The sequence below is a fragment of the Nicotiana sylvestris genome, chromosome 2 (genome assembly GCF_000393655.2).
Source record: "Nicotiana sylvestris chromosome 2, ASM39365v2, whole genome shotgun sequence".
Lineage (NCBI taxonomy): Eukaryota > Viridiplantae > Streptophyta > Magnoliopsida > Solanales > Solanaceae > Nicotiana > Nicotiana sylvestris.
In genome coordinates, this window is record NC_091058.1 from 172407436 (window position 1) to 172419114 (window position 11679).

The following is an 11679-nucleotide window of genomic DNA, read 5'->3' on the forward strand; positions in this document are numbered from 1 at the left end:
CTGGGTGGAATTTTGGTTCAAGTAACCTTCCATTGATAGAAAGGCAATACCGAAACCGACGGCGCAATCAACGCCTTTGGAAAACGTATCGACAGGCGCAATCAATGCTTTTTGGAAAACAGATCAGCATCGATATTATCACTTTTGGGAAAATAAACCAGCAATACATTGAATGCTTCTGGAAAGATGAACCGATGGGACATTTCAGTTATCACAAAAGCTTACGTCATAAGCATTCTATTCTAAGAAATGTGGGGACTATCTTTATATGGCTAAAATCGGAGAGTCCAATTTTGGGGTCATTATGGCATCCCATAGCTCGTTTCCAGAAGGCTCGAGGCACAACTCGAGGCTTGATGAACCAGAAGGCTCGAGGCACAGCTCGGCCTCGAGGCAGTACAAATCGGTGGCTATGATGAACAAGTGGGAGATTCCCAAGGCGAGTGATTAGAGTTGACTAAGTCCATAATAATAGTACAAGCTCGTACCGTGGCATTAAATGGTTGTACCAGCCGCATACCTTTGTAATAAATGTATATGTACTATGTTGGGATTCCCCCTCCTATATAAAGGGGACCCTTGTTATTTTTTGCACACATGATATTGAATACAAGAACATTCTCTGCTATCTAACGTAAACACTCTCTATTGTCTTTCCTCGGATTTATTACTTTCATTTGTTGCGTTTTATTTATTGCTCATCATTGATCAAAAAGAGCCCTCATCAAATCTCTTAGAACTGTTAGTCCTTTACCAGCCACCTCTAGTCGAGCTCATTAGCTTAATCCCGAGGCCCAGTATAGGCCAGCTCGAGGCCCCGATCCTCGACTACTAGATTTGCATAACGTTGTATTTTCAAGTTCTTATCTTATTTTCTAGTCTCACACTTAGCATCTATTGCCTAACAACTAGCATTAAAATAGATCACGTATTTTTAGAACCACAAAATCAAATCTAATTGTAATTATCATTTTCGAGGTAAAAGAATCATTACCCAATTGATATCTCTGAAAATCCCTCAAAATATCGTCAAAATCTGAGCTCCCAAACTCGAGTTTTGATAAAAATAGCCAAACCCTCTTTTTTGAAATGTTATATTCTGCCCAGGTAAACCTTCTTCGCGAACGCAGCCATACCCTCATGTTCGCGTAGAACAAAATCTTACTGACCAAAATTCCTCTTTCGCAAACGCGAGGGACCTCTTGTGAATGTGTACCTTCCACTGGATGACCCTACGCGAACGTGGGACCCTTTTCGCGAACGCATAGGCTTAATACTTGAAGCTCTATCTGACTGTTGCTTTACGCGAACACGAGGTCCATATCGCGAACGCGTAGACTTAAGGTTCCACATCTTCGCGAATGCGAGAACCACATCGCGAATGCAAAGAGAAACTCAGCTATCCTCCCCAGATGACTTACGTGAACGTGAGACCTCTCTCCCGAACGCGAAGAAGGAAATATCTGCAATAAACACCAAAAAATCTGCCATCTCTTTAAGTCCAAAAATGATCCGTTAAGCATCCAAAACTCACCTGAGGCCCCCAGGACCTCAACCAAATATACCAACCAATCCTAAAATAACATACAAACTTAGTCAAGCCCTCAAATCACATCAAACAATGCTAAAATCACGAATTGCCCTCCAATTCAAACTTAAAGAACTTGAAACTTCAAATTTCTATAACCGATGCTGAAACCTATCAAACCACATCCGAAAGACCTCAAATTTTGCACACAGGTCATATTCAACATTGCATACCTGTTCCAACTTCCAGAATCGGAATCCGACCCTGCTATCAAAAAGTCCACTACTTGTCAAAATCTTTAAAAATTCGAATTTCACCATTTCAAAAGCCTAATTAAGCTACAGACCTCCAAAATACAACTCGGACACGCCCCTAAGCCCAAAATCACCCAACGGAGCTAACAGAACCGATGGAACTCCATTCCGGAGTCGTCTTCACAAAGTTACAACTACAGTCTAAATCCTAAGACTTAAGCCTCCGTTTAGGGACTAAGTGTCCCAAAACACATCAAAAAATAAAACGAAACCTCCCGGAAAGTCACATAAGCAGAAAACAACCGAGGAAGGCACTAAATAGGGGATTGGGGCTATAACTCTAAAAAAAACCGGCCAGGTCGTTACACACCCTCACGGGATCGCGATGAAAATCGCGTGGAAATTCCCAGGCCTTCACTTCCTTCTTCGTGAACGTGTCTCCTCTCATGCATTCACATAGCACAACCCTTCGAAGCTTTGCAAACGCAATGTTAATTTCGCAAATATGTACAACAAATGGTCACCCGCCAAACTTGACCCTTTTCGCGTGGCCCTCTCCTCACGATCGCGAAAAAGGAAACCAGATGCCCAGAAACCAGCAATTCAAGAAAGTCAAAATTAGTCTGAGCTTCATCCGAAACATACCCGAGGCCCTCGAGACCCTGTCTAATCACACCAACAAGTCCCAAAGCATAACACGAACTTACTCAAGGCCTCAAATCACACCAGACCATATCAAAAATACGAATCGATGATCGAAACCTTTCTTTAAACTTTCAAACATTCAAACTTTGATGAACGCGTCCGAGTTACACTTAAACATTCAAGAATGATGCCAAACTTTACGTGTAAGTCACAAATCATGATAGGAACCTATTCTAAGTTTCGAAAACTCAAACGGATATCGATAACATCAAAATTCACTTAAAACCAAACTTATGAAATTCTAAAACTTCTAAAATGTCAACTTTTCATAATAAGCGCTGAAATACTCCTGGACCACCCGTACTCAACCCGAACACACGCCCAAGTCCAAAATTATCATAGAAACCGTAGATGCGGCCCCTCCTCCGTAGAAGCGGAACCGCAGATACGGTGGGACTTCTGCAGAAGCGGTCCCAGTTAGCCCAGCCCCTTTGCACAGAAGCGGACAATTGCCCGCAAATGCGGTCCCCTTACCGAAGATGCGAAAATCACTGAGTGCAGTGGCCTTAATTTAATACGGGAGTTGTGTCATTTTTGACACATTTTACTCCATACTTGGGCGATTTGGGAGCTTCAAAAGGGGAGATTTCAACCTAACTTTGTGAGGTAAGTTATTTCTACCTAATGTGAGTTTAATACATAGTTTATATGGGTATATTTCAACATGTACTTAGTAGAAATTATGGGTTTAAACTAAAACCTAGGGTTTTGATAAAAATAAGATTTTACCACCAAATTGGTTGTGGAATGAAGTAAAAATCATATATTTTTGATCATTAGGTTATGAGTAACAACTTCCTTCAAAAATTTCTGAAATCCGGGCACGTAGGCTCGTGGCGAATTTTAGGAATCTTGCCTCTGGGGTTGGATAATCACTTTAATAGCTAGAATATGAACTTGTAAGCCCATAATGATTGGATTTTATGCTATTTGAATAGTTTCAGATTGTACGGCTCTAGTTGAGGGTTTGAGCACATTCTTGAGTTAGAAGTAGGCTCGAAATGAGGTAAGTCTCTTTTCTAACCTTGTAAGAGGGAAATTTTCCCGTAGGTGAACTTAATTAATATGTGATTAATTGTGGGGGGAAATGTACGCATGAAGTGACGAAAGTCCGTACGTAGCTACTTTCTATTATTGTCCGGGTAATCCTTGGGTTACACCATGCTTTGTGGACACTACTATTTGATATATGTGCTAATTGTAAGAAAGTAATTAAGTTGAAGAAAATCTAATGATTTAAAGGCTTCAAGAGAAGTGTCTTCATATTTTGAAAAAGAATGAAAGAAGTATTGTGTTTTAAATGATAAAAATTATGTTTGACCGCGTGGATGATTCGCAAGCGGGGTTACGCTTTTACCGCGTCGAATGTATGATTCGCGAGCGGGGTGAATAGATGCATCTATGGTTCTTGTCGTTCGACCCTCGGCAGTGCACATTTTACTTTTATGTTGGATCGGGTCAAACGGCCTCGGTGGTAATTGTGTATGATAATAGAATGGGAACTCTTTGTGGTTGTATGCTTCATTCCATGATATGCTACTTGTTTTAAATAAAGAAAGTGTCTTGCCTTTTTAAATATGATGGAGGAAATTCCTCGGTTATTGTTCTGGTTTCAGCTTGACTGTTATCTACATACATTATGCTTTAAGAATTAGAACTTCACATTATTATATTGTTGGCCCTAGTAAGTGGCGGAGTCGACCCCTCATCACTACTTCTGCGAGGTTAGGTGAGATACTTACTGGGTACATATTTGTATGTACTCACGCTACACTTCTGTACTTGATTGTGCAGGCTTTGAGGCAGATGCATCTGGCCATCAGTCCGGCACGTAGAGTGGACTCCTTAGCTTCAGACATCCGGTGAGCTGCCCTTTTGAGCCGTTTGGGAGATTTTCAGAGAGATTATTGGGGTAAGAATTACTAACTCGATTTTTGTTAAATTACTTGAATCTATCGTTGTTTTTATTATGTAATTAGTGGTTTAAGTTGGAAAACTGGGGGAAAAGTGTGAATACTTCATAGGCTTAAATTTGGGCTTTTGAAGGGAGGTTTGAGGTCGAATTTGAGTAATTACTGTATGGTTGGACTCGTTATCGAATGGGTGTTCAATTTTTATAATTTTGGTCGGGTTCCGAGATGCAAGCCCGAGTTGACTTTTTATTTCTTTGTAAAGATCTGATTTCATTGTTTGAATTTGTTTTCTATTGTTATATTTATAGTATGAAATTGTTTTGGCTAGATTGGAGTCGTTTGGAGTTGGATAATCAAGGGAAAGGCCTACTAGTGGATTGATTTAGTGTGATTTGAGGTAAGTGGCTTGCTTATCTTTGTGTGGGGGAATTACCCCTTAGGATTTGTATTGATTGTGGTAATTCTGATATGTGAAAGCCTTGTACGCAAGGTGACGAGTGTGTACATGGGCTAAACATGGAAATTTCCGGTTTTAGCTATGTAGATTCCTTTCATGCCGTAGTTGACTTACCCTAGCATGTTATAGTTATCATCTATAGTCTATTTTTTACATGTGTACTTGTCTTATTATCTTACATTCTAATTGCGCTACGTGTTTATTAAAGTTCTTGTTTCCTTTATCCCATATTCATTATTTAATTGTTGAACTTTTTACTTGAAGTTGTCATTCTTGGAAATATCTTGTTGTTGAAATTGGTATTGAGTTGCAAGGGTTGTGATTCCTATTGACGAAAAGTGTTAATTTATGAAATATGATTCCAATGAGTTATTCACTTTCGGTTGTTATTGTTGGGACTTTGTGTACATTGTGGTTGAGCTGTGGGCTCATTGTGAAATTCTGTTATTGTTTGGTTTCTCTAGCAAGTTATGATATTGGGCACTGGACGTGCAATTTGTGATAAGTTATGATATTGATACGCATGCGGTGGTATAAGGTTTTGGGGTTGAAACGCATGCGGTGAGATAAGGTGGGTGTGATACACGTGGATAGTGAGGGAACTACTAGAATCCATGCGGTGTGATAGATGCTATTCCTCAAAAATGATTTTCAAAACTAAATATAAAGGGTCTTGTAGTGATATAAAGATAGATCATGAGTTATTCTTGCGATTTGGGACTACTAGGTGGTACCTTGGTAGTGACCCTTGTTGATCCTTTCTCTATTGGCTGTATTTGACTTTGGTTGTTTTCTTCCTTTGCATGTTATTTGTTGTTTTCTCCGTGTTTCTCTACTTGTTTTAGCTCCATGTAGCTAGCCTTTACATGCTATCTATTGTTTAAATTTCATTATTATCATTGCTACAATACCATACTCTTGTACAATCTGCTTATTTCTTCTAGTAGGGCCTTGACCTGACCTCACCACTACTCTATCGAGGTTAGGCTTGGCACTTACTAGGTACCGTTGTGGTGTACTCATGCTATACTTCTGCATATTTTTGTGTGCAAATCCAAATATCTCTTAATAGCCCAGGCATCACTGAGTTGAGTCCGTGCATGGAGACTTCAAGGCACACCTGCCAGCGTCCGCATGCCTCGAAGTCCCCGTCCACCTGGATTATTTTATTCCTTTATCCTTATTTAGATACTATTGTGTATATATATATATATATATATATATATATATATATATATATATATATATATATATATATATATATATATATAGGTTTCACTTCTTAGAGCTTATGACTTATATTTCACTGGGTTTTGGGAGTTGTAAATGTTGAGTTGCAGATTTTATTTATATAGTTGTTGAAATTTTGAGACTTTAAATTATTAATTTAGTTATTCCGCATGTTTGTTAGGCTTACCTAGTCTTAGAGACTAGGTGCCATCATGACATCCTACGGAGGGAAATTGAGGTCGTGACAAGTTGGTATTAGAGTTCTAGGTTCATATATGTTATGAGTCACAAGCAGGTTTAGTATAGTCTCGTGGATCAGTACGGAGACATCTGTACTTATCTTCAAGAGGTTGTGGAACTGTTAAGAAAAGCTTCACTTCTTTGATTCCTTATCATGAGAAATTGTTGAATTCGAAATTCTAAATCTCAGTCTTTCTATTCTCTCACAGATGGTGAGGACACTCACAGCTGGATCAGAGGATCAAACACCCGAACCCCCTTCTAGAGTCATAAGAGGCTGGCGCCAGGTCAGGGTAGAGGCTGAGGATGGGCACGTGGTGTAGCCAGAGCACCAACCCGAGCTACTACAAAGGAGCTAACATTATCTCCAGTTGTAGGACAGGCATCTGATGCACCTGTTACTATCCCAGCACTTCAGGAGTCCTTCGTGCTATTTTTTAGCATGTTTGGGACTCTGGCTTAGGAAAGGTTGATACCACTTGCTCCTGCCATATCTCAGGCCAGAGGGAGGGGCACAGACTCCCCCCATAGCAACGGGTCCAGGTTGATCATGTCCCATAGGTCATACCAGTATAGCCAGTCTCCCTAGTTTAGCCCGAGGTTAGGGCAGCCGCTTCTGAGGGGGAGAAGCTCAGGTTCGAGAGGTACAAGATGTACCACCCTCCTACTTTTACCGCTTTGGTGTCAAAGGATGCACAGGGTTTTCTTGAGGAATGCCACCATATCCTCTATACTATGGGTATTCTGTAGTCTAGTAGGGTTGCTTTCACTACATTCCAACTTAAGGGAGGGGCTTATTAGTGGTGGCAAGAGTATGAGTTGGGTAGTCTGGCCAAGGCAGCTTCACTCACTTGGGATCAATTCTAAAATATGTTCTTGAGGGAGTTTGTTCCCTAGAGTCTCAGGATGCATGACTCCCAGAACTTGAGCAGTTGTGCTAGGGTGTTATGGTCGTATCGGAATATGCAATCCAATTCAGTGATTTGTCCAGGCATGTACCAACCTTGTTTGCTACTGTTAGAGAGCGAGTTTGTCGATTTATCGAGGGGCTCAACCCTGGTATCAGATTTATCATGGCTCGAGAGGTGGAGATGGACATCGTATACCAGCAGGTAGTGGAGATCGCTAGAAGATTGGAGGGTATGTGGGTCCGGAAGAGAGAGAGGAGAGAGAGGCCAAGAGGCCTCAAGATTATAGCACATACAGTTGTACACGTGCCCCAGTTACAACCCGTCATGGTAGGGGCTATGTCAGCTGCCCTGTTCATTCAGAACTTTCAGCTTCCAGCGGTATTCTGGCCACTCCTAGGCCTCAGGTTCCCCGTTATGCACTCCCACTGTCTAGTGCACCACCTGCACGGGGTGCTTTCAGCGGTCGGTCCAGCCAATTAGGCCCGAGCCAGTTCCAGAAGCCACATCATCTGAGAGCTTTTTTGAGTATGGTGACACTCATCATCTGGTAAGGGTTACCCTAAACTCAGGAGGGGTGTACCTCCAAATACTACTCAGGCTCCACGTATTCCACTTGGTCCTCAGGCTTCTAAGGCCATGGTTACCGCACTAGTTGCCACTCCACCTACACAACTAGATCGAGGTGGAGGTCGGGCAGGTAGAGGCCACCCTAGAGGGGGAGGCCAGGCCAGATATTATGCTTTTACTGCTAGGATAGAGGAAGGTGCATCCGACTAAGTCATCACAGGTATTGTTCCAGTTTGTCATAGAGATGCATCAATCTTATTTGATCCTGGCTCCACTTATTCCTATGTATCATCTTACTTTGCTCCATATTTGGGTGTATCCTGTGATTCTTTAAGTTCTACTATTTATGTGTCCACACCTGTGGGAGATTCTATTATTATTGACAGTATGTATCAGCCGTGTTTAGTTATTCATGGTAATTTTGACACCAGAGCTGATCTATTGTTGTTCAACAACAACAACAACAACAACGACCCAGTATAATCCCACAAGTGGGGTCTGGGGAGGGTAATATGTACGCAGACCTTACCCCTATCCCAAAGGGTAGAGAGGCTGTTTCCAAGAGACCCTCGGCTAAAAAAAGCAACAGGAGCCGATATATTAGTACCATAAAAATGCATAATAAAATACCAGCAATATAAGAGATATGAAATACAGAATACGAAATACGAAATAGATGGTTGGTATAGTACAACTAGCAGGTAAAGCCCTGCATCAATAGACGACCAATGACATTCTTAGTCTAACTCCTAACTGGCTAGTCTCACTCTATTGTGCTGTAGAAATATTCACAAGTTTCCCCTAACCTACAACCTTAATGCTCGACCTCCATAATTCCCTGTCAAGGGCCATGTCCTCAGTAATCCTAAGTCGCGCCATGTCATGTCTGATCACCTCTCCCCAATACTTATTAGGTCGTCCTCTACCTCTCCGCGTGCCCACTACAGCCAGTCGCTCACACCTCCTCACCGGTGCATCAGTGCTCCTCCTCTGAATGTGCCCGAACCATCTGAGTCTTACTTCCCGCATCTTGTCCTCCATGGGGGCCACACCCACCTTCTCTCGAATATCTTCATTCCTAATCTTATCCATCCTTGTATGCCCGCACATCCACCTCAACATCCTCATCTCTGCTACTTTCATCTTCTGGATGTGTGAGTTCTTTACCGGCCAACATTCAGTACCATATAACATGGCAGGCCGAACCACTGCTCTATAAAACTTACCTTTTAGTAACGGTGGCACTTTCTTGTCACACAAGACTCTCGACGCTAACCTCCACTTCATCCACCCCACCCCTATATGGTGTGTGACATCCTCGTCAATCTCCCCGATGCCCTGAATAACTGATCCAAGGTACTTGAAACTACCACTCTTGGGAATGACTTGAGAGTCAAGCCTCACTTCAACTCCCGCTTCCGTCTGCTCAACTCCAAATTTGCACTCGATCTATTGTTGTTCAGTATGGTAGATTTTGATATTATCTTGGATATGGACTGGTTGTCTCCCTATCATGCTATTCTTGACTGTCACGCCAAGACCATGATGTTGGCTATGCCAGGTTTACCACGGTTAGAGTGAGGGGTGCATTAGATTACGTTCCTAGCATGGTTATCTCATTTCTAAAGGCCCAGCATATGTTTAAGAAGGGGTGTAGTGCTTATCTAGCCTTCATGAGCGATGTCAGTGTTGATACTCCTACCGTGGAGTTAGTTCCGGTAGTGAGGGATTATCAAGATGTATTTCTGGTGGATCTTTCGGGCATGCCGCGCCACGGAGATGTCAATTTTGGTATTGATTTGTTACCAGACACTCAGCCCATTTCTATTCCACCAAATCATATGGCCCCGATAGAGTTGAAGGAGTTAAAGGAGCAGTTACAGGAGTTGCTTGATAAGGGTTTATTTGGTATAGTATATCATCTTGGGGTGCTCCAGTCTTGTTTGTAAAGAAGAATGATGGTTCTATGCATATGTGCATTGATTATCGGTAGTTGGACAAGGTTAAAGTGAAAAACAGGTATCCATTGCCATGCATTGATGACCTATTTGATCAGTTACAGGGTGCCAAAGTGTGCTCAGAGATTGATTTGCGATCAGGCTATCATCAGCTAATGATTCGGGAGCCAGATATCCTGAAGATTGCCTTTAGGACTCGTTTTCGTCATTACGAGTTCCTTGTGATGTCTTTTGGGTTGACCAATGCCCTAGCAGCATTCATGCACTTGATGAATAGTGTATTTTAGCCCTATCTTGACTCATTCATCATTGTATTTATTGATGACATCTTGGTGTGCTCCCCAAGGTGGGAGGATCATGAGCAGTACTTGAGGACCATGCTTCAGACCTCGAGAGAAAAGAAGTTATATGCAAAATTTTCAGAGTGTGAGTTCAGGCTTGATGTAGTAGCATTTTTGGGTCATGTAGTGTCGAGTGAGGGGATTAAGGTAGATCCAAAAAAAAGATTGAAGTAGTGCAAAGTTGGTCCAGACCGTCTTCAGCCACTGAGATTCGGATACTTCTTTGTTTGGTAGGGTATTATCGCCGATTCGTAGAGGGTTTCTCATCTATTACTGGACCTATGACCAGATTGACCCAGAAGGGTGCTCCGTTTAGGTGGAGTGAGGAGTATTAGGTGAGCTTTCAAAAGCTTAAGGCAACTTTGACTACAACTCTAGTGTTGGTATTGCCTATGGGCTCGGGGTCTTATACTGTGTACTGTGATGCGTCATGTATCGGTCTCGACGCGGTATTGATTTAGGATGGTAGGGTGATTTCCTACACGTCTAGATAGCTCAAGGTGCATGATAAGAAATATCTTTTCTATGACCTTCAGTTAGCAGCTATTGTTCATTCCTTGAATATTTGGTGGCACTATTTTTGTACAGTGTCCCTTGTGAGGTCTATACTTACCATCGAAGTCTATTACATCTGGTCAAATAGAATGATATTAACTTCAATTAGCGGAGGTGGCTAGAGTTGCTTAAGTATTATAATATCACCATTTTGTATCATTCCGGGAAGGCCAATTTAGTGGTCGATGCCTTGAGGTTCCAGGCAAAGTGCATGGGCAGTTTAGCATATTTACTGGCAGCGGAGAGGCCATTAGCATTGGATGTTCAGGCCTTGGCATACCGATTTGTTAGATTGGATGTTTCAGAGTCGAGTCGAGTTTTGGCTTGTGTGGTTTCTCGGCCTTCTCTATCTGATCTTATCTGTGAGTGTCAATATGAGGACCCACATCTACTTGTCCTCAAGGACACGGTTTAGCACGGCAATGCAAATGAGGTCACTATTGGAGATGATGGCGTATTATAGATTCAGGGCAGGTTATGTGTGCTCAATGTAGATGATTTGTGTGAGTTGATTCTCTGAGAGGCACACAGTTTGCAATACTCCATTTATCCAGGTTCCCCCAAGATGTATAAGGACTTGAGGCAGCACTATTGGTGGAGGAGAATTAAGAAGGACATAGTGGAGTATGTATCTCGGTGCCTAAATTGTCAGCAGGTGAAGTATAAGCATCAACGACCAAGTGGATTGCTTTAGAAGCTAGAGATTCCAAAGTGGAAATGGGAGCGAGTTACAATGGATTTTGTGGTTGGGCTCCCATAGACTCAGATGAAGTTTGATGCAGTATGGGTAATTGTGGATAGGTTTACCAAGTAAGTTCATTTCATTCCATTTGTGACTACTTATACCTTAAAGCTGCTGACTAAGGTTTATATTCGCGAGATTGTCAGGCTTTATGGTGTGCCAGTATCCATTATCTATACTCGGGGTGCGTAGTTTACATCATGGTTTTGGAGAGCCTACAACATGAGTTAGGCACACGGGTTGAGTTGAGTACAATATTTCACCCTCAAATGGAAGAA

At 42.0% G+C, this 11679-nt stretch overlaps 1 protein-coding gene across 1 annotated transcript in view; it reads right to left on the minus strand.

Moving 5' to 3' along the window:
- Positions 1-10853, minus strand: part of LOC104247240 (delta(24)-sterol reductase-like) — a 189713-nt gene extending 178860 nt beyond the window's left edge. Inside the window, exon 1 of the mRNA XM_070168336.1 lies at positions 10849-10853. The gene's annotated coding sequence lies outside the window, so the exon portion shown is untranslated. The remainder of the gene's footprint in view (positions 1-10848) is intronic.
- Positions 10854-11679: the final 826 nt, after the last annotated feature.